This window comes from Hemiscyllium ocellatum, chromosome 22 (genome assembly GCF_020745735.1).
Source record: "Hemiscyllium ocellatum isolate sHemOce1 chromosome 22, sHemOce1.pat.X.cur, whole genome shotgun sequence".
NCBI lineage: Eukaryota > Metazoa > Chordata > Chondrichthyes > Orectolobiformes > Hemiscylliidae > Hemiscyllium > Hemiscyllium ocellatum.
In genome coordinates this window covers 42692790-42715355 of record NC_083422.1, presented here as the reverse complement: position 1 = coordinate 42715355, position 22566 = coordinate 42692790, and positions in this window count along the sequence as shown.

Below are 22566 nucleotides of genomic sequence, written 5' to 3'. Positions count from 1 at the left end.
ATTTGGGTTGCTATGTGAAGCTGTTCTACAAACAGTTGTTTGGCTGTGCAGAACTTTAGTGTTGCTGATAAAGGGACATACTGTCAAGATCTCCAAGCAGAACAAAATTTGAAATTGCATGTGAGAAGGATGCTGATTGGTTGGCAAGTAGACTCTGATTGAGGCATTGTTGTGGAGAATGCATTAAAGAATAGTTGGCCCTATGTTTTTGCTTAATTGAAAATGCACAATTTCAGGGACTGACGCTTATGTAACTTGGAGCATATGTAAATGAGGCACACTGCAAACCCAACAGATAATATAATTGGTTGTCAGTATAGTTCTTTGAACATTGTTGAATTGTTGAGTAAGTGCTGTCTAATTCTGAAATCACATCTAATGTTGAACCCTATGTTCTGAATTTGCAAGCGTGGACTTGTTGAGTGCAGTCAGTGTGAACAGCTGAAGAGGCATGTTGTTTGATAATTTAAATCACAAATAATTGGGAGACATGACCTACATGCATTAACACTGGCACTGCAATTGATGTACTACATTTCCCATTTTCTTAGTAGGTAGAAAATCTTTTTACCATGAAGGCAGCATCCAGCTGATCAAGAATATCTATCATATTGCTGTTGCATTGTAGCAGCATGAATCTACTAACTTCACCTATCGTTCAAATATTTGTGATATTACCCATCAGGGTACTGAGGTAGACTGGGCACTTTTCAAAACCAAAAGTAACAGCCTTAGGCTTTTTACAAGCTTGCATAATACACAGTAATCAATGATCTATTTGAAATGGCCATTTTTCAAGAAAAAAAACACTTTGGTATCAAGGTTGCATGGTGAGCAAGTGTCTCAGGCTCTATTTATGAAGTTGTTGCTCAGGTCAGTACTATAGCACATGCGCCAGTAGGAGGCCCTGTACATATCGTGACCAGTGAAGGTAGGCTTACTGAAGGTAGGAAGTAGAATTGAACTCATCAGTGGATTGTTCAACTAGCACGTCAAGGAAATTGACCATGTTTGACTGCTGTACTTTCAGGTCAAATTTGAGCACAGGTTAGAGGCTATTAATGGGTGTAAGAAAATTCTGCAGAATCAAGTATGGCAAATTTACCTACCATTTAAATTTTGGAATTATGAAAGTGACAGAAGGTCAGGGATCAGTTTTTTCCACTACATTTCTCAAGCAAACTAATGAAAATGTTCCCAAGAGTTGGGCCACGCTGGATTCTAATGACAACATCATCTGCTTGAACATGCATGTCATTGTTAAAGCTGAATTCAACTCTAAGTTATTAAATGCATAAATTCAGTGAATACAGATTCTGACAATAGCATCGTATCTGGATTAACATGATACAATGACACAGCACAAGTATCAATGGCTTCATTCAGCAGTACTTTGCTGAATAGACTCTGCACGTCAAAACAACATATGGACACAAGATTGCAAATCTTGATAGTCTTTGCAATGATGAAAAAATTCTTCACTGTGTATGTGGGAGGTTGCTCAAGAACTGGTTGTAGCAACTTAATCAACCACTTGACCAATTCATGTTGTGCAGATCCCATCATAAATTAGATAGGCATAAAGGATGATCACTTTTGTGACACAAGGCAACCTATACACATGTGGATACAATGAATCACGAGAGTGAATTCTATCATAAATAATACCACGTATCTAGCTAGTCTTAGACATGTCTAAGAATTTTTGTAACATGCTTTTAAGCAAGGATGTGCAATTATGTTGTTGGTGATCCAATAGATATGAATTTGAATCCATCATTGGGAGCAGTAAATCTTTTGTTCATATTGTTTCATTTGTTGAGGATGACTATTCCAGTTCCTTTCCCTGACTTTCAAATAAATATGACTGTGCTGGCCTTGAGGCCATGAAATGCCACCATAGATTTGAGCTGCATGTGGAAATCAGGCAAGTCATTGTGAGTCCTGCAATTTTCATATGCAGCACCCTGTCCTCTGCAAACAAAATGAGGATTTATGCCTGAAATGTCAGCTCTCCTGCTCCTAGGATGCTGCTTGACCTGCTGTGCTTTTCCAACAGCACACTTTTCAACTCTGATGTTCAGCTTTTGCAGTTGTTACTTTCTCTCTGCAAACAGAATAAGTATTGTATCTTTTTTCAATTAAACAGAAATCTGGGGGAACAACTGTTTCCTTGGTGCATCACAATGTCTTGATGAATCCGGACCAATTTGCCTTTTTGAATTTAAACAAAAGCTTGAGTAATGACTATCATGGTGAATTCCCCATGATAACACCTCAAACAATCATAGTCCACTTTCCCACCTTTTCCCATAGTACTATAAGAATTAGGAACAGAAAATAGATCCTTCAGCCTGTTGAGCCTCTTCTGCCATTCAATAGGATCATGGTGATTCATGCAGTATTTTTTGTTGTTCCTTTTGGAGGTTTGATATTCTTGTGACTGCAAGATGAAAAGCTTCAACAGCATGTCTTTATGTCACATCACTTATTCTGTTCTCTTCTTCCATCCAAACACAGATTTTCAGTAAGGACTAGAAAATTACTAATAGAGGTAGCTGTTTTATGATTCAATTGTCTAAATTTTGTTTGACAGACAAATTTTAAAATTAATAAAGTTACCATTTCCAGTATTATGTTGGTGTTTATTTTAATTGTATTTAGGCTAACTTTGAATTATTTCTAAGATTTTTGTTTCAGAAATTTGTTTTATGAATTTCATTAATTTATTGGTACAAAAAGTAGTAATTCTTCCAGATACAGCAGAAAGACTAGCAACATTTCCTGTTTCAGCTCTCTCATTGCATTTCTGCCTTAAGATCTTACTTTGGCAAAACTCTAATCAATATTCATTAATTCTGGAGGCAGTATAAACATAGTGCCTCAGGAAAATACAATAGTTGTTAGGATCCAACTGATTCCAGTGTGTCAGATGTTTGGTCAAAAATTCTTTGGAAATATTTTTGCATACGTGTTGTAATGAAGTTTTATATTCTGTTACTATTTGGAAATTTGTATTCTAAAGTGGAGGGAAATGGGTTTCTGGCTTTCAGTTCTGTGAAAGTGTCTTTTTTTATATATGGCTCAGAAATTCTTCATAGCATAGTTTCAAAACGGCACTTCCAAGAAACCTTGTGGCTTAAGCAAAATGACTAAGCGAGCCACCAAGTGAGATTCGGGCTGAAGAGATAAGATTTATGACCACCAGCAAGACGGATGCAGAGGCTGGAGGCTACAAGTTTGTCCAGTTCATAAGAAAAGATCCATAGTAGTGAATGTGCTATTTAGTGGTCTGAAAGTAGTTGGTGTAACTGGAAAAGGCACTAAGGTTTTGTCTTAGCACTCATTCAAGAAAGTCAGTAAATTTGCTTATGCCTTTATGTAACAGGAACAGATGTACAGAATTACACCTGTGGATACATTAATGTGCATAAATTTACCAAGAGGAAATGCTCGTGACCTTCTCAGTCGAGCGAGCAATTTTTGAGTGAAGGAAAGGATGATTGTAAAGGATTTTGCTGGGAAATAGGGTTGAATCATTCTTGTGAATGTTTATGAATCGAATTGAATTGAATTTATTGTCACCTGTATGGAGGTACAGTGAAAAGCTTTGTTTTGTGATACACAGGCAGATCACAGAGTTGAATAGCATAGATACCTAAATAATAGGTAAACAGCGGCAAAAACCAAGACACAGATGCAGGTGAATGCTAATAGTTTGTGAGTCCATTCAGTATTCTAACAACAGTAAGCTAGAAACTGTTTCAAAACCGACTGGTGCGTATGTTCAGGCTTCTGTACCTTCTCCCCAATGGTAGAGATTGTAGAAAAGCATTGCTAGGGTGGGATGGATCTTTGAGAATGCTGGCAGCCTTTCCTTGACAGTGGGCCTGGTAGATGGATTCTATAGATGGGAGGTTGGCCTTTGCGATCGTCCAGGCCGAGTTCACCACTCTCTAACCATCTCTGATCTTGAATGGTACAGTTCCATACCAGGTAGTGATACATCCAGCCAGAATGCTCTTGATAGCGCACCTACAAAAGTTGGCAAGGGGATTCGCCGTCATGCCAGATTTCTTCAGCTGCCTGAGGAAGAAGAGACGTTGTCGGCCCTTTGTAACTAGTGCATCCACATGAGTCCAAGAAAACTTGTTGTGGATGACTACTCCCAGGAGCTTCACACTCTCCACTTGTTCCATCTCTGTGCTGTTAATGTGTAGTGGGGTATGAGTAACATCCCACCGAAAATCAATAATGAGATCCTTGGTTTTGCCAGCATTGAGAGCTAGATTGTTCTCAGTGCACCATTTTTCCATGTCTTCCATCTCCTGTCCGTAGTCTGTTTTGTCGCTATCTGAGATGATAAGACCTTTCCAGGTTGTCTTCATAAATAAGTTCCATTTTGCTTTATTTTGAATATATTCAGTGCCTGACCATCATGGTAACAAAAGTACAAAAATAAAACTTTTGGTCTATCAAGCTCGATCTTGCTCTGGGATCTAACATTTCTATTACTATCATCATTATAATGTGTGTGGAACTGAATGTCTGTATCAGTAAATACTAAGAATGTTGAATAGCAGACCTAAAAACAAGTTTGGATATATTCTGTATTTTAGAACAATTTGCAAATGTAGATTGCATTTTTATCATGATTTAAGGTCCCAAAGCAACTCACAGCACCAAGGCTTGTGACAAGGTCTCACATAGCAAACTGATTATGAAGTTTACAGCCCATGAGATCCAGTGTAATTTTGCAAACTGGATCCAAAATTAGCATTATGGCAAGAAACAGAGGGTGATGGTCAAAGGGTTTTTTTGTGACTGGAAGCTAATGTCCATTGGCATACATGTTTCAGTGCTAGGCCCCTTGCTGTTTCTTGTGTACATCAACACTCGAGACTTCTGTGCAGTGGAGTGCTAAATAGTGACGAGGAAAGCCTCAGACTGCAGAACAATATACATAGGCTAATCGTCTGAAGTGCTAAATTGAATTTCATCTTGTAAAGTATCAGACAGTATATTTTGGGAGGACTAACAAGGCAAGGGAACACACATTGAATGGTAAGACCCAAGAAGTAGAGATAATCAGACGGACCTTGATGTATAAGACTGTGGATCCTTCATCATATGAGCACTGCAAGATAAAGGTGAAGAAGATGATTTATGGAATACTTGTTTTTATTATTTGAGACATTAAATACAACAGTAAGGAAGTTAAGATGGAGCTGTTTATATTACTCGTTACACCAAAGCTGCAGCACTGTGTGCAGTTCTGGTTGACACTCTAGAGGAAGGATACAATTGCAATGGAGAAGGCACAGTAGAGATTTACCAGGAAGTTGCTTGTTCTGGAGTGATACAGCTATGAAAACAGACTAAAGAATCTGGGATTCTTTTCCTTAGAAAGAGGTCTGCGGAGGGAGGGTCTGTTTGAGGTGTGCAAAGTTCTGGAGGTGTACAAAGTTCTCTTCTGTGAAGAAACCCTTCCCTTAGTAGCGGGGTCAATAGTCAGGGAACAAAGATTAAAGATTTAATCAGGAGGTTTAGAGGGAATTTGAAGAAAAATCTGTTCACCCCAGAGGGTTGTGGACATCTGGACAACACTGTCTTTAAAAGACTGGAAGAGGTGGGAAGCCACAGACACTTCAGAACTATTTAGATGAGTATTTGAAACATCACTGTACACAAAGCTAAGGGCCAAATGCTGGAAAATGAGATTAGCATAGATGCGTTTTATGATCGGCACAGACATGGTGGGCCAAAGGGCCTCTTTCTGTTTTAATGTATAATCTTCATGATTCTCTATTTCTGCACCCACACTGAAGTACTATGTTCATCCCTTTTTCTTAGTCATCCTCTTAATTTTCTCTTTTTTTTTGACTAATAAAACATTTTTGGATTTTCCATTATTTGGATGGCTAATATTTAGATTAGATTACTTACAGTGTGGAAACAGGCCCTTCGGCCCAACATGTCCACATCGACCCGCCGAAGCGCAACCCACCCATTCCCCTACATTTACCTCTTTACCTAACACTACGGGCAATTTAGCATGGCCAATTCACCTGATCTGCACATCTTTGGACTGTGGGAGGAAACCGGAGCATCCGGAAGAAACCCACGCAGACACGGGGAGAATGTGCTAACTCCACACAGTCAGTCGTCTGCGTCGGGAATTGAACCCGGATTTCTGGTGCTGTGAAGCAGCAGTGCTAACTGCTGTGCCACCATGCCACCCACTTACCTCTTTTACTTTTCTAATTTCCTTTTTCACTTCACCTCCATACTTCCCATATCCTCCTAAACTTCCTAATGCATTACTCTTTTATTTGTCAAAAGCTTTTCTTTGCTTTATCTTATCTCAACTTGCTTTCTTAACAATTTTTGTATTGTCAGAAAATGTGGCTGAAATGTGGCTCAGTCCCTTCAACCAAGTCATTAATTGGATTGGAGGTAGTTGAGGCCCAGCTGTGATCCCAGTGGCATCACACTAGTTGTAATTTTCCACCCTGTAAATGACCTATTTATCCTGACTGTCTATTTTTTCTTTCTTAGTTAGACAATCCTCTTGGTAATATAATACCCCTAGTACATAGTCATATAGTCATAGAGATGTACAGCACGGAAACAGATCCTTCATCCCTTTGTAACTAGTGCATCCACGTGAAGAGTCCAAGAAAGCTTGTTGTGGATGACTACTCCCAGGAGCTTGACAATCTGCACTCGTTCCATCTCTGTGCTGTTAATGTGTAGTGGGGCATGAGTAACATCCCACCGAAAATCATGCTGATGTGCTCTATCTTGTATGAATTTGAAGAAATTTCTGCTCATTAAAACTAAATGTCAGACAAGAAGTTAGAGACAATGGTTGATGATGACACGTGTGGAATGTGACACAAAATGTATTTTGGGATGACATCACCAGCATGTAGATGACCATAGACCAAGAGTATCATAAACAATGTTTGATATAATATCTGCACACCATTTGATTTTCTCTGGTACCAAATAATTCTAGTGCCAAAATGATTGATTCTGTTTGGAAACCACTGAACACTATCAATATATTCTTGACTAAAATTACACAATTCCTATGTTTTATCACAGAGTCATAAAGTCAAAGTGAAAAAAATGCAGCTACTCCAACCTGGTTTATTACAATATTCCTGAACGATATAATAGAGGTGGAGGGCATTTGGTCCATTATGCTCCTGCTGACTGTTTGTAGAGCCATCCAATATGTCTCACTTGGCTTTTCCCCATATCTTTGTAAAATGTTCCCGTTGAATATTTATTCAATTATCTTTTGAAAGTCACTACTGAATCGGTTTCTATTATCCTTTTCAGGTCTTAACAATTCATCAGATTGCACAGACATACGCAGTCTATTCAGCTGAATCAGCCCATGCCATGTTTATGTTCCATTCAAGTTTCCTACAATATTTGCTTGCCTAAATGCACCATCAGAGTAATTTATTTCCTTCTCCTTAAATGCTTGTTGAGCATGTGCAAAATTCTCCAACTATGCTGCAGCAGTGATTTTCCACATTCTTAACATCCTTTGGTAGAGTTTTCTTCTGAATTCCCTATCAGCGGCCTGTAGTTATAGTTTTCCTCATCAGAGGAGATAGAGTGGAAACAGAGAAACTATCAAGACATTTCATAAGATTATAGATCTCTATTTGGTCATCCCTCAACCTTCTTTCTTCAATAGAAAAGGAACCCAGTGGTCAATTCTTACTTGATATGTACACCCACACATTAGATGTATCGCCTCTGTCCTTTCTCCAATGCCTCTATGCTGCTTCCTAACAATACTGTAGTTGTGCATATACGAGGTGGACAATAGCAATCCAAAAAGCTGCCTTATCAAGGCCATCTTAAGGGTATTTAGGAGGAGCAACAGTTACTGTCCTTTCCAGCAATGCTTAAAATCCTGGGAAATATATATATATATTTTAAAAAATCTTCCACATGCTCACTATACATTAAAAAAAGCTTTTTCATTGTTGTGGTTCTGTTCGCTGAGCTGGGAGTTTTTGTTGCAAATGTTTTGTCCCCTTTCTAGGTGACATCCTCAAAGGGGACAAAACGTTTGCAACAAAAACTCCCAGCTTGGCGAACAGAACCACAACAACGAGCACCCGAGCTACAAATCTTCTCATAAACTTTGAAAGCTTTTTCATATTGTCTTCAGTTCTTTTGTCACTTACCTTTGATCTAAGTTCTCTATTTACCAACCATTTTGCTAGTGATAACTGTTTCATATTACTCAGTCTTATCATAACTGTTCATGATTTTGAATACTGTACTTATATCAAATCTCCACTTACCCAGCTCTGCCTAAAAAAAGAACAACTCACCTTTTTCAGTCTTTCCACAGTACTGAAATTCCTTATCTCTGGTGCCAAACTAATAAATCTCCTCCGACTTCCTAAACTGAGTTTCATTCTGAGTAATTGCACCAGTTGAGACGTAACCTCTAGCCTGAAAAGCATCAATTCACCAGAACTCTCTTTCTGTCTTGCACATTTTTGTCCTCAATGCCACTGTCCTTATTCCCAAAGGTTTTAATTTTGTGAGCAAATCAATTATGTAGTGCTTGGCAAATACATTTTGAAAGTTCACGTACAAAATCAATCACAGTACCTTTTAATCAACATTCAAAAATAAAAGTGAATTGAATTAGCAAACATATCCATGATGATTTCATTTCACTAGCTCCTATCTGGCCTTTTTTTATGTGGCAGCCTTCTGACATATGAATGATGATGTGCCCCATGATGGTCAGCACTGTTTCATAGTGCCTTGTGTATCTGACATAACAAACTCTGTTTCATTTCCTGCTGAAGAACATGGTGGGCTGACAAGATTAATGATCTGCTGGCCTCTGTTTTCTCTGGGCTTGCTGTCAGTCAGCAGAGTTTTCCCTTTTCTGCTTTTCTGTTCCATTACACCTGCAAGCAGTCAACTTTCAGAGATCATCATAAGTGGCAAAGGGTGGCAGGGATGAAGTTTGGAGTTAGATATGCATTTCTACTGCTGCTGTCATTTTGTCAGTGATAGGAAAAATGCATGATAGTCTGCCATTAGACAAGTTGAAGGCCATAAATAGCCAATTAAAGAACATTTAAGTGCCTAGCCTGAGCACCACTTGTATTTTACATCCTGCATTCTGGCTTGTTTGGGCCTGTTGCAGTATCCGTGGCCACTGTTCCCAGTAGTACTGCTGAGACTGAAGAGTTGCTTGTCAATCTGACTGGCAACTCTTAGGGCAAGAGGTCCTTCCTTAAAGTGCAGAAGTGCCAACTGCAGGCAGTTAATTGACCAAAGTTTGTAAAATCTGGTTGGGCTTCCACATCATGCCAAGATGGGGCTGCCCTTGAATTTCCAGCAAGTGGCAAAGTTTTTCAATTCATGACTGGTCCAGCCGAGAAAGCATAGCCTAGCTCTATTAGCCAAATCACTATCTTTTATACGAAAATTGCCACAACTTCCAACAGCATATCAAATAGCAAATTTAAATTGTATTTTTTCAGACTGCTGATTTTGATTGTAAAATCTGTTTGTCATTTTAAAATACTTGCTGCATCATTGCATTCTGACATTGATATTCCATGTAATGACTGTGAGGAAAACATATTGCAAGGAGATAAAAATAACATTTCACTTAAAACATTATGATGTCCAAATTTAATTGGATTTTCCAGGAAATCTACATTTTGGTAACAGTGTAAGTTGTAAAGTTACCAACTTGCATTGATATGAATAAATATTAAACCTGATATATACCAAGGTTTGCACCAGATCTCAGGGTGCTGTTCTTTGGCTAATGGTCCAATTATTCTATAGATGCATTAATTTGTGAGCTAAAATTTTGCTATTGCAATTACCCTTCATTCTTTTCTAAGAGGCTAAACTGAATAACATTCTATTAAAAGCAAAACACAGCAGATGCTGGTAATCTAAAACAAAAACAGAGACAAACATAAAGGTTAACTCTGTTTCTTTCTCCACAGATGCTGCCAGACCTGCTGAATTTTCCCAGAATTTGGTGTTTGTTAATGCCATTCTGTTGCTGGCTGAAAGTATTAGGGAGCTTCAGGTATCTGTGACAGTGAGACAAAAATCCTAGCATAGTGTTTGCAAGAATCAAAGCTTAGTGCAGTTTTATTTATAAATCTGAAATTGGGTTTATTTTCTATTTTCAGTAAGGCTATCTTACCCTTCATCTGCGTATAATCTCATAACATCACTGATTTTAAAAATATACTGTACCATGTACACCTGAACTGTGCAATTGTTCATACATGTGATACTTAATCAAGATATTAATTATTTGTTAATAAAATAATTTTACAAAAATGTCCCTTGCTGTTGAAAAGCTAGGCAATTTGAAGAACCTTCCGTAACCAGTACAATCAGTGAAATCCTGTAATGTTTTGTTAGGTTTGCAAATGAGGCCTGATATAAGAGTTGAACCAGAGAAATAAAAAGTGGGGAATAAAACAGAAGTATTTCATTTTGTGCTTAACAAATCTATATTTTAAATTCTGTGACCTTTTTTACTGGACTAACTAATTCCACCCAGTGTTGTAATCAGGGGTCAAATGTAATGCATCTACCCACCCAGCATTTGGCTACAATTTGGTACACTGAAATTACTGAATCATCACAAAGACCTTTCAAAAGGCAGGTTAATTTGCATACCAAATATAATGTATGCTAAGTTTAGTGGTAAAAAGGATTTTAAATATTGTGACTGTATGGGATTATATTGGGAATCTGACCCTTACCTAGCCCTTTGTCTGACAAACCGTTTTTCTATCTTTCTCTGGGCTCCATCTCCACCTATTGTTTACTCATTCCTTCTCTCCCCAACCCTTCTTTAGCATATAGAGTCAGATCCTTCGATCCAACTCATCTGTGCCAACTAGACATTCTAATCTAACCTAGTCCCATATGCCAAACTTTGGCTCATATCCCTATAAACTGTTCCTATTCAAGTACACATCCAGATATTGTTTAATTGTTGTAATTGTACTCATCTCCACCACTTAATCTGACAGCTCAATCCAGAAATGCACCTCCCTCTGCGTGAAAAGGTTACCTCTCCGGTCCCTTTTAAATCTTTCTCCTTTCTCCTTAAAGCTATGCCCTCTAGCTTAGTACTCCCCCATTTGAGGAAACAGACATTAGCTGTTCATCCTATCCATGCCCCTCATGACTTTAACCTCTATAATGTCACCCTTCAATCTCCTCTGCTACAGGAAAGAAAAACCCAGTCTATTCAGCTAATCCATATAACTCAAAGCCTCCATTATTGGCAACATCCTTGTAAATTTGTTCTGCATCCTCTCAAGCTTAACAACATTCTCCCGCTAGAAGGGTGATCAGAATTGTATGAAATATTCCAAAACCAATGTCCTCTACAGCTGCAACATGACATTCCAACTCCTATACTCAATGTTATGACCAATGAAGGTGAGCATGCCAAATGCCTTCTTCACTACCCTGTCTATCTGCAACTCCACTTTCAAGAAATTATGCACCTGCACTTCTAGGTCTCTTTGTTCAGCAACACTTCCCAGAGCCCTACCATTAACTGTATAAGTCTTTACCTTTACCAAAATGTAACACCTCACATTTATCTAAATTACAGTCCATCTGCCATGCCTCAGCCCATTGGCCCATCTGATCAAAGACACATTGTACTCTGAGATAATCTTCTCCGCTTTCATCTGCAAACTTACTAACATACCTCCTATATTTAAATCCAATATATACCAAATTTTTCCCAACTACTTCCAACTGAAGAGGGGTTATTCAACTCGAAACACTAACTCTGCTTTCTCTCCATAGATGCTGTGAGACCTGCTGAGTTTTTCCAGCAATTTCTGTTTTTGGTATAATCCAGGAAGGCCAAGGAAATCTATTAGCAGAAAATAGAGTTGTCAATTTACACATGTATAAGTCAAAAAACACAATTTGACCCGGAAAGAATAGGATCACTTTACACTTAAAGTTTATTTATATGCCACAATCTATAGAAAATGCAATTGTTTGTAGGGATTATTCAAGTGGATTGATCATTTTTTAAAAAAAAACAGAATAAGCTGGATACTCTGGTAAGAACATTGGGCTGGGCTTTCACATTTTGGGTTGAAGTGTTTTTTTTTGAGCGAGATTCATAGCACTAGTTTCCCATTGCCTGAGAAAAGTCCCTGTCAGCAATCTTCTGCACTTCATCTTAGCAGAGCTGTGTGGCACCCTTTTCATGGAATCATGTGGCACAAGAGATGGGAGTGCTTGCCTTTGCAGGGACCATTGGCATTCATGCTGCTGATGCTACAATGTTATAACTCCAATAAGAGTGTACAGATAATCAATGCCACTATTCCACACGCCATCAGAGATATGAATAACCAATTAAAGGAAATGATCAGTTTGCCTGACTGACTGACTGACTGCTTTTCAAGCCAAAAGTAATTCACAAGATAAAATCCTAGCATCCCTAGTGTGGAAACAGGTCCACTCCGACTCTCTGAAGAGTAACCCATCCAGACCCATTCCCCTACCCTATATTTACTCCAGACTAATGTACCTAACCAACACAGTTCTGAATGCTATTGGCAATTTAGTACAGCCAATAGTAACCTGCACATCTTTGGATTGTGGGAGGAAACCAGAGGAAAGCCATGCTGACACTGGAAGAATGTGCAAACTCCACACAGACAGTCACCCAAGGCTGGAATTGAATCTGAGTCCTTGGCAATGTGAGGCAGCAATGCTAACCACTGAGCCATCATGCCATCCCATATTTTGTCATTAACAGGAAAATAACCTTTAATAACTGAGTTAAATTCTTTTAACACCCCCCCCCCCCCCCCCCCCCCCATCACTCTCACACACAATCTTTCTCTCTCTCTCTCTCACTAATTCACACACGCTATTTCTCATCTCACCATTCAAATCTTTGGCAGAAAATTGGACATCTTTTTCTTGAAGTAGAGAGTCTTTTTTTTCCAATCTCACCATATTTTCCTAACTGACATGTCATTGCCCATATCATTTAGGGGCTGAGAGAATTCCATTTGGCTTTAGTGATTGCGGAGTTCAGTAAAGGAGGACAAGGAGTGTTTATTTCTTTCTGCTTTATTATCCTTCTTGCCTTTATAGGAATAGGTTCTTGCTGTACCACAAAAAAAGAGTTGGCTGTTTATTAAGCATCTGGTAAGTGGTCAAGGCTTATTCTATTATTAAGTTTGAAAGAGTATGCAAATTGGTGGTAAATTAAAAAAGTATATTAAATGTGAAGTAAATTAATGAAAATATAATGAAGTCATTAATTAGCTCTCATTAAGGATGGCAGGACAGATGAGGCAGGTAAGGAGACCCAGAGGACAGGAATATCACCCTCTGCAATTGTCAAATAGATTTGAGGTTCTCTTAGTTTGCTTGGATGAGAGCGAGGTGCTGCAGGATAGATAGGCATGCTGATCATGGCACTGTCATACAGGAAGCCATCTAAGGAAATGGTTGGAATAAGAAACGTAGGAGTATTAGAGATATTACAATGAGAGGGATAGACACTATTCTCTGCAGCAAAGAGCAAGAATCCAATTGACTATCTTGTCTGTCTGGTGCCAGGGCCTGGTACGTCTGCTCAGCGCTCGAAAGGAACTTTCACTTGCAGAAGGACAATTTAATTATTGTGGTCCATGTAGATGTCCAGGAAACTGGGCAGCAGATGGCTCAGTGGTTAGCACTGCTCACTCACAGAATCGGAGATATTGTTTATGTGGTGTTTGCACATTTTCCCCGTGTCTGCATGGGTTTCATCTGGGTGCTCCAGTTTTCTCCCACACTCCAAAGATGTGCACATGAAGTGGATTGACAATGCTAAATTGCCCATAGTGTCCAGGGATGTGCAGGCTAGGTGGATTAGCCATGGGAAATGTCAGGTTACAGGGATAGGGTAGGAGTGTGAGTCTGGTGAGATGCTCTTCAGAGGGTTTGTGTGGGCTCAAAGTGCTGAATCGTCGCTTCCACACTGTAGGGATTCTTTGATTCTAACTGGGAAAGAAATTCTGCAATGTGAGTATGAGGAGCAAAGTAAATTATAAAGCAGAATCTCAAATACTTTATCTCTGGATTATTGCGCGTGCGATGTGCAAATTGGCATAGGGTACATAAACCTAAAAGAGATGAATGCATGACTCAAAGACTGGTATGAGGAAAGTGGTTCTATTTTTTGATCCTCTGGCACTAGGACTGGGGCTGTGTTCTTATAAATTGCATAATTAGGTACATCGGGAGGATTTTATAAGATACAAGATGAAGAAAATGGAAATAAGTGTCAGAGGATGGTAGGAAGAATGAAGAAACAGGGAATTACTTACAGGGAGAAGAATAGCAGAATTCCAAGATGCAGACATATTAGGTATTCTAGCATATGAGTTGCAAGAAGTTTAGATTAGATTAGATTACTTACAGTGTGGAAACAGGCCCTTCGACCCAACAAGTCCACACTGACTCGCCATCCACTCAGACCCATTCCCCTATGTTTACCCCTTCACCTAACACTACGGGCAATTTAGAATGGCCAAGTCACCTAACCTGCAGATTTTTGGATTGTGGGAGGAAACCGGAGCACCCAGAGAAAACCCACGCAGATACCGGGAGAACGTGCAACCTCCACACAGACAATCGCCTGAGGTGGGAATTGAACCCAGGTCTCTGGTGCTGTGAGGCAGAAGTGCTAACCACTGTGCCACCCGAAGTTAATTCAGTGAAAGTATATTAGATTGATACTTGGAATGATGGATTATCTTTTAAGGATAGGTTGAACAAGCAGGGTCTCTTTTCACTGGAGTTTAGAAGACTGAGAGTTGACTTTATTGTAATCAATAAGATCCTCAATGGTGATAACATGGCAGAAATTGGAGATCTGAAATAAGAACAAGAACAGCTGGACAAATGCATGACTAATTCATGCCAGCATCTGTGGAGAGGGAATTAGAGTTTCAAGTCCATTACTCTCCTTTAGGCTTGGAAGGTGTGAAAATGTTAGTTTTTTTTGTGCTGTTGACATAGGAGAATCAAGCAGAACAGATGGGAAGGATGCCCAGCGCAAGGGAAAGAATTAGATGTGAAATAGTTGTTAGTGATAGGTGTAAATAGTCATGTGAATAGACCTCTCAATTAGAGATAAAATCATATGGCCCTGATAAACAATAACAAAAGAGATCTCCTACAGTGCTGATCCACAATTATCCCACAAAATACTTAACAAGTGAGGCAGCAAGCGCATGGCTAACGTTCAACTGGAAATGTTAACTCATTTTTCTCCACAGCTGCTGCCTAGCCTGCCAAGTATTTCCAAAATTACACAGGTATTTTGCATTATAGATGTGGGCACAGCAATTTAGAATGGAAGTTTACAGGGAATATATGAAAATGCAAGACTATAAACATATTGCTTAGATATGGACAAGAATATACATCAAACATAGATCAAATTTATATCGATAAATAACATTGAGTTTCTGTTTTCTCAGCTGTCAATGGTAGAGATTTGTGAAAGAACAATATGAGTAAAAAGTGAGGTCTGCAGATGCTGGAGATCAGAGCTGAAAATGTGTTGCTGGTTAAAGCACAGCAGGTTAGGCAGCATCCAAGGAACAGGAAATTCGACGTTTCAGGCCAGAGCCCTTCATCAGGAATGAGGAGAGGGTGCCAGGCAGGCTCAGATAAAAAGGTAGGGGGGAGGGACTTGGGGGAGGGGCGATGGAGATGTGATAGGTGGAAGGAGGTCAAGGTGAGGGTGATAGGCCGGAGAGGGGGTGGGGGCGGAGGGGTCAGGAAGAGGATTGCAGGTTAGGAGGACGGTGCTGAGTCCAAGGGAATCGACTGAGACAAGGTGGGGGGAGGGGAAATGAGGAAACTGGAGAAGTCCGAGTTCATCCCTTGTGGCTGGAGGGTTCCCAGGCGGAAGATGAGGCGCTCTTCCTCCAACCGTCATGTTGTTATGTTCTGGCGATGGAGGAGTCCAAGGACCTGCATGTCTTCGGTGGAGTGGGAGGGAGAGTTAAAGTGTTGAGCCACGGGGTGGTTGGGTTGGTTGGTTCGGGCGTCCCAGAGGTGTTCCCTGAAGCGTTCTGCAGGTAGGCGGCCTGTCTCTCCAATATAGAGGAGGCCACATCGGGTGCAACGGTTGCAATAGATGATGTGTGTGGAGGTGCAGGTGAATTTGTGGCGGATATGGAAGGATCCCTTGGGGCCTTGGAGAGAAGTAAGGGTGGAGGTGTGGGCGCAAGTTTTGCATTTCCTGCGGTTGCAGGGGAAGGTGCCGGGAGTGGAGGTTGGGTTGGTGGGGGGTGTGGACCTGACGAGGGAGTCACAGAGGGAGTGGTCTTTGTGGAAAGCTGATAGGGGAGGGGAGGGAAATATATCCCTGGTGGTGGGGTCCGTTTGGAGTTGGCGGAAATGGCGGCGGATGATACGCTGTATACGGAGGTTGGTGGGGTGGTAGGTGAGAACCAGTGGGGTTCTGTCTTGGTGGCGGTTGGAGGGGCGGGGCTCAAGGGCGGAGGAGCGGGAAGTGGAGGAGATGCGGTGGAGGGCATCGTCGATCACGTCTGGGGGGAATCTGCGGGCCTTGAAGAAGGAGGCTATCTGGGCTGTACAGTAAAGGAGTTGCCATGGGCACCCGCATGGGCCCCAGCTATGCCTGTCTCTTTGTAGGATATGTGGAACAGTCCATCTTCCGCAACTACACTGGCACCACCCCCCACCTTTTCCTCCGCTACATCGATGACTATCGGCGCTGCCTCGTGCTCCCACAAGGAGGGTGAACAGTTCATCAACTTTACCAACACCTTCCATCCCGACCTCAAATTCACCTGGACTGTCTCAGACTCCTCTCTCCCCTTCTTAGACCTTTCCATTTCTATCTCGGGCGACCGACTCAACACAGACATCTTCTATAAACCGACTGACTCCCACAGCTACCTGGACTACACCTCCTCCCACCCTGCCCCCTGTAAAAACTCCATCCCATATTCCCAATTCCTTCCTCTCCGCCGCATCTGCTCCCAGGAGGACCAGTTCCAATACCCTACAGCCCAGATGGCCTCCTTTTTCAAGGACCGCAGATTCCCCCCAGACGTGATCGACGATGCCCTCCACCGCATCTCCTCCACTTCCCGCTCCTCCGCCCTTGAGCCCCGCCCCTCCAACCGCCACCAAGACAGAACCCCACTGGTTCTCACCTACCACCCCACCAACCTCCGTATACAGCGTATCATCCGCCGCCATTTCCGCCAACTCCAAATGGACCCCACCACCAGGGATATATTTCCCTCCCCTCCCCTATCAGCTTTCCACAAAGACCACTCCCTTCGTGAATCCCTCGTCAGGTCCACACCCCCCACCAACCCAACCTCCACTCCCGGCACCTTCCCCTGCAACCGCAGGAAATGCAAAACTTGCGCCCATACCTCCACCCTTACTTCTCTCCAAGGCCCCAAGGGATCCTTCCATATCCGCCACAAATTCACCTGCACCTCCACACACATCATCTATTGCATCCGCTGCACCCGATGTGGCCTCCTCTATATTGGGGAGACAGGCCGCCTACTTGCAGAACGCTTCAGGGAACACCTCTGGGACGCCCGAACCAACCAACCCAACCACCCCATGGCTCAACACTTTAACTCTCCCTCCCACTCCACCGAAGACATGCAGGTCCTTGGACTCCTCCATCGCCAGAACATAACAACACGACGGCTGGAGGAAGAGCGCCTCATCTTCCGCCTGGGAACCCTCCAGCCACAAGGGATGAACTCGGATTTCTCCAGTTTCCTCATTTCCCCTCCCCCCACCTTGTCTCAGTCGATTCCCTTGGACTCAGTACCGCCCTCCTAACCTGCAATCCTCTTCCTGACCTCTCGGCCCCACCCCCTCTCTGGCCTATCACCCTCACCTTGACCTCCTTCCACCTATCACATCTCCATTGCCCCTCCCCCAAGTCCCTCCCCCCTACCTTTTATCTGAGCCTGCCTGGCACCCTCTCCTCATTCCTGATGAAGGGCTCTGGCCCGAAACGTCGAATTTCCTGTTCCTTGGATGCTGCCTAACCTGCTGTGCTTTAACCAGCAACACATTTTCAGCAAAGAACAATATGAACCAAACAAAATTTATACAACATATTTGCAAGTGTAACAAGCTTTTTCAGTCCAGAAATCATGTACAACTGACATTATCATGATCTCTGCTCAAATCACTCAATTTGAATAATTAAATCTGGCAATGTATAAAATGGGTGGATGAGATCTGCTCTTAAAACCATCCTGGAAGGGATGATCACCTTGTTGGGAGTGTATTGTGGGCCCCCCCTCCCCCGCACCTCCAAATAATCAGTGGGAATTAAAAAGCAAATATGTAAGGAGATTGCACCTATCTGTAAGAATAATAGGGTTGTTTTAATTGGGCATTTTAATTTTCCAAACATCGACTGGGGCTGTCCTAGTGTTAAGGGCTTCTATGGGGAGGAATTTCTTAAGGTGTGTACAAGAAAATTTTCTTATTCAATAATGTGGATATAGTTACTAGAGAAGGTGCAATATTTGACCTTCTCTTGGGAAATAAGGCAGGGCAAGTGATCACTTTGGGGCAAGTAATCACTGTTCTATTAGTTTTAAAATAGTTATACAAAGGTATAGAATTGATCAAAAAATAAGTTTTAAATTGGAGTAGAGCCAATTTTGACAGTATTAGACACACAGTATTGGGGGTGACTATCTGCAGGTAAAGGGATGGTTGGGAAGTGGAAGGTCTTTAAAAATGAGATGATGAGAGTTCAGAAGCAGCATGTTTCTGTTAGTGTGAAGGCCAAGGTTGGTAGGTGTGGGGAATCAAGATTACTAGAGAAATTGAGAGTCTGGTCAAGAAAAAGGAGGCATATGTCAGGTATAGACAGCTGAATCCCTAGAGAAGTATGAGGGCAGTTAAAAGGGAAATCAGGAGAACAAAAAGGGGACCTGAGATCCAAAGAGATTCTATAAGTACATTAAGAGCAAAACAGTAACTAAGTAAGGAATAGGGCCCCTTAAAGATCAGCATGGCTGTCTATTTGCGAAGCCACAGAGATAAGTGTGATACTAAACAAATATTTTATATCAGTATTTACAATGGAGAAGGATGTGGAAGCTAGGGAACTTGGAGAGATAAATAGTGATGTTTTGAAAAGAGTTCATATTACAGAAGAGGAGGTGCTGGATGTCTTGGAGCACATAAAATTCCAGGGACCTGATCATTTCTTGAAAGTAAAGTCACAGATAGACAGGGTGGTCAAGAAGGCGTTTGGCATGCACATCTTCATTGGTCATAACATTGAGTACAGAAGTTGCGTTGTCATGTTGCTGTTCTACACAGCATTGATAAGGCCACTTTTAGAATGTTCTGTACAATTCTAGTCGTCTTTCTATAGGAAGGATGTTGTTAAACCTGAGAGGGTGCAGAATTTACAAGAAAGTTGACAGGACTGGAGGGTTAAAGTTATAGGGAGGGGCTAAATAGGCTGTGGCTTTTTTCACTGCACTGTTGGAGTCTGAGGGGCATGGATAGGCTGAATGGCTAATGTCTTTTTCTTAGGGTGGGGCAGTTCAAAACTAGAGGGCATTAGTTTAAAGTGAAAGGGGAAAGATTTAAAAAGAACCTGAGAATAACTTTTTCAGGCAGAGGCTGCTGTGTGTATGGAATGAACTGCCAAATGAAGTTGTGAAGGTTAGTACAATTAAAACATTTAAAAGGCAACTGGATGGTAGATGAATAAAAAGGGTTGAGAGCGATATGTGTGGCAAGTGCTGACAAATGGGATTGGGTCACATTGGGATGTCTGGTCAGCACAAATGAGTTGGACTGAAGGATCTATGTAAAAGTGTATGACTGTATGTTAAAAGTTGGTTAAAATTAGGACCTTCCATGCCTTTTGTTTTGCAGAGAGTGGGGAAGAGTAACTATTTAATTTAGAGGATTTAAACTAGTAGGGTGGGGGGTGTGGGACCCAGGGAGATAGTGAGGAAATAGATCATTCTGAGACTGGTACAGTTGAGAACAGAAGCGAGTCAAACAGTCAGGGCAGGCAGGGACAAGATAGGACTAATACATTAAACTGCATTTATTTCAATGCAAGGGGCCTAACAGGGAAGGCAGATGAACTCGGCATGGTTGGAACTTGGGACTGGGACTTCATAGCAATTACATAAATTTGGCTCAGGATGGACAGGACTGGCAGCTTAGTGTTCCAGGATACAAATGCTACCGGAAGGTTAGAAAGGGAGGCAAAAGAGGAGGGAGAGTGACGTTTTTGATAAGGGATAACATTACATCTGCACTGAGGGAGGATCTTCCTGGAAATACATCCAGGGAAGTTATTTGGGTGGAACTGAGAACTAAGAAAGGGATGATCACCTTATTAGGATTGAAGAGCTTATGCCTGAAACGTCGAATCTCCTGTTCCTTGGATGCTGCCTGACCTGCTGCGCTATTCCAGCAACACATTTTCAGCTCTGATCTCCAGCATCTGCAGACCTCACTTTCTCCTTGTATTATAGACCCCCTAATAGTCAGAGGGAAATTGAGAAACAAATTTGCTAGGAGATCTCAGCTGTCTGTAAGAATAATAGGGTAGTTAGGGGATTTTAACTTTCCAAACGTAGACTGGGACTGCCATAGTGTTAAAGGTTTGCAACAAATTAATGAAAAACAGAAGTCATCACATCTATAAGTAAATAAGTCAATATTTATCAGATTCCCACTGCCATTGAATTAATATTTTTATCTAAACTTTCACTCTTTTTATGTAGGTCACGAGATTTATGTATATTTTATGATTAATAAAAACAAGCTTTATTATATGGCCTTATTTTCTTGCTAGGAAACATAAATATGAGTATAAAACAAAGAACAGGAATTTCCACTTCTCTTCACTTTCCTGCTAAAATTTCCAAACAGGAAAATATACACCATATATTTTGGCTGTAAATCCAAGTAAGAAATGAAAATGAGAGTTTCTTTACAATAACCTTTGAATGAACAAATATCTTTTGTACAATGTGTTATAAAGCAACATCAATTGGTACCTTTTCTTGCAAAAAGCTTTTCACACCTTGCAGTAAAAACACTCACAACCATGAAATGTTTTTAGAATTGGCTATCACTCCAAATTGATGGACATCAAAATTGTCAATGAAGAAAAGGAAAAAGAAACAACTGTTATCATTGTACTTTTAATTTTAAATAAATGCACAAAGTGTTTATCTTGACAGAACACATTTGCAAAGTTTCTGAACCACAAGCCTGCAATACAAATCAAATTGCTGAATTTTAAATAATGTGAATTACTTATGGGGAGGAATCAAACTAAATTTTCAGTCTTCCTTTTGACCTGTAAGCATATTCATGGAGTATTCAATACGCTATATAGATGGTGAAATTCTCAGGTTTGATCCAACTAGCTTAGGAATAAAGCAATTCAAATCCACTCCATATCATTCAGAATTGCAGGGAGCATTAAAATGGTGGCATCAAATTTTAGAGACCATGTTGAAGGCTTATAGTCAAGTTTATCTAGAGGATTGGGATAAAGGAATTCCATATATAAACTTTTTGTGATTAGGGCTGCACCAAATGAATTTACCAAATTCAGTCCATTTAAGATCATAGATTCCCTTCAGTGTGGAAACAAGCCCTCGGCCCAACAAGTCCACAACGATCCTCCGAACAATCACACACCCAGACCCATTCCCCTACCCCATTATTCTACATTTAACCCTGACTAATGCACCCAATCTATACATGCCAATTCACTTAACCTGCAATCTTTGGATTGTGGGAGAAAACTGGAGCACCCGGAGGACACCCACAGAGGCACTGGGAGAATGTGCAAACCCTACACAGACAGTTGACTGAGACTGGAATCGAACCAGAGTCCCTGATGCTGTGAGGCATCAGTGCTAACCAGTGAGCCCCCTTGCCGCCCAGTAGATAAATTGTAGATATCAAGAGGAAAGTTCCCTTCAATTAAAAAAAAATCAAGAATGCATGGTGATATTTTAAAACTAAGGGGTCTCTGTTTAAATTGGAGGTAAGGAGGAATTTCTTCACTCAGTGGGTTATGCAATTAAGAAATTCTCTACTCTGAGAAAGCAATGATACTAGGCCATTTAACATATTCAATTAAGCGATACAGTGAATCAACAGTTTATATGGCAAATTGCTTACTCCTCTATCTTACATTCTTTGAGCCAACTTTGATGAACTGGTCAAATGGTAAGAATGATTAAAGAAGAAGTGAATAAGATTTTCTAAATCTTGTGTACTATAGATCTGTAAATGTTGAGGGATTGACTTATAACTACAATACAGGAACTGGCCCTTTGACCCACCAAGCCTGAGCCAATTCCTAATCTTTGTTTAGATCCACTATTTATTGCCCATGTGTAGTATCTATGCCTCTGTTCACCTCATGTTCATGTGTCTATCAAGATACAGATTAAA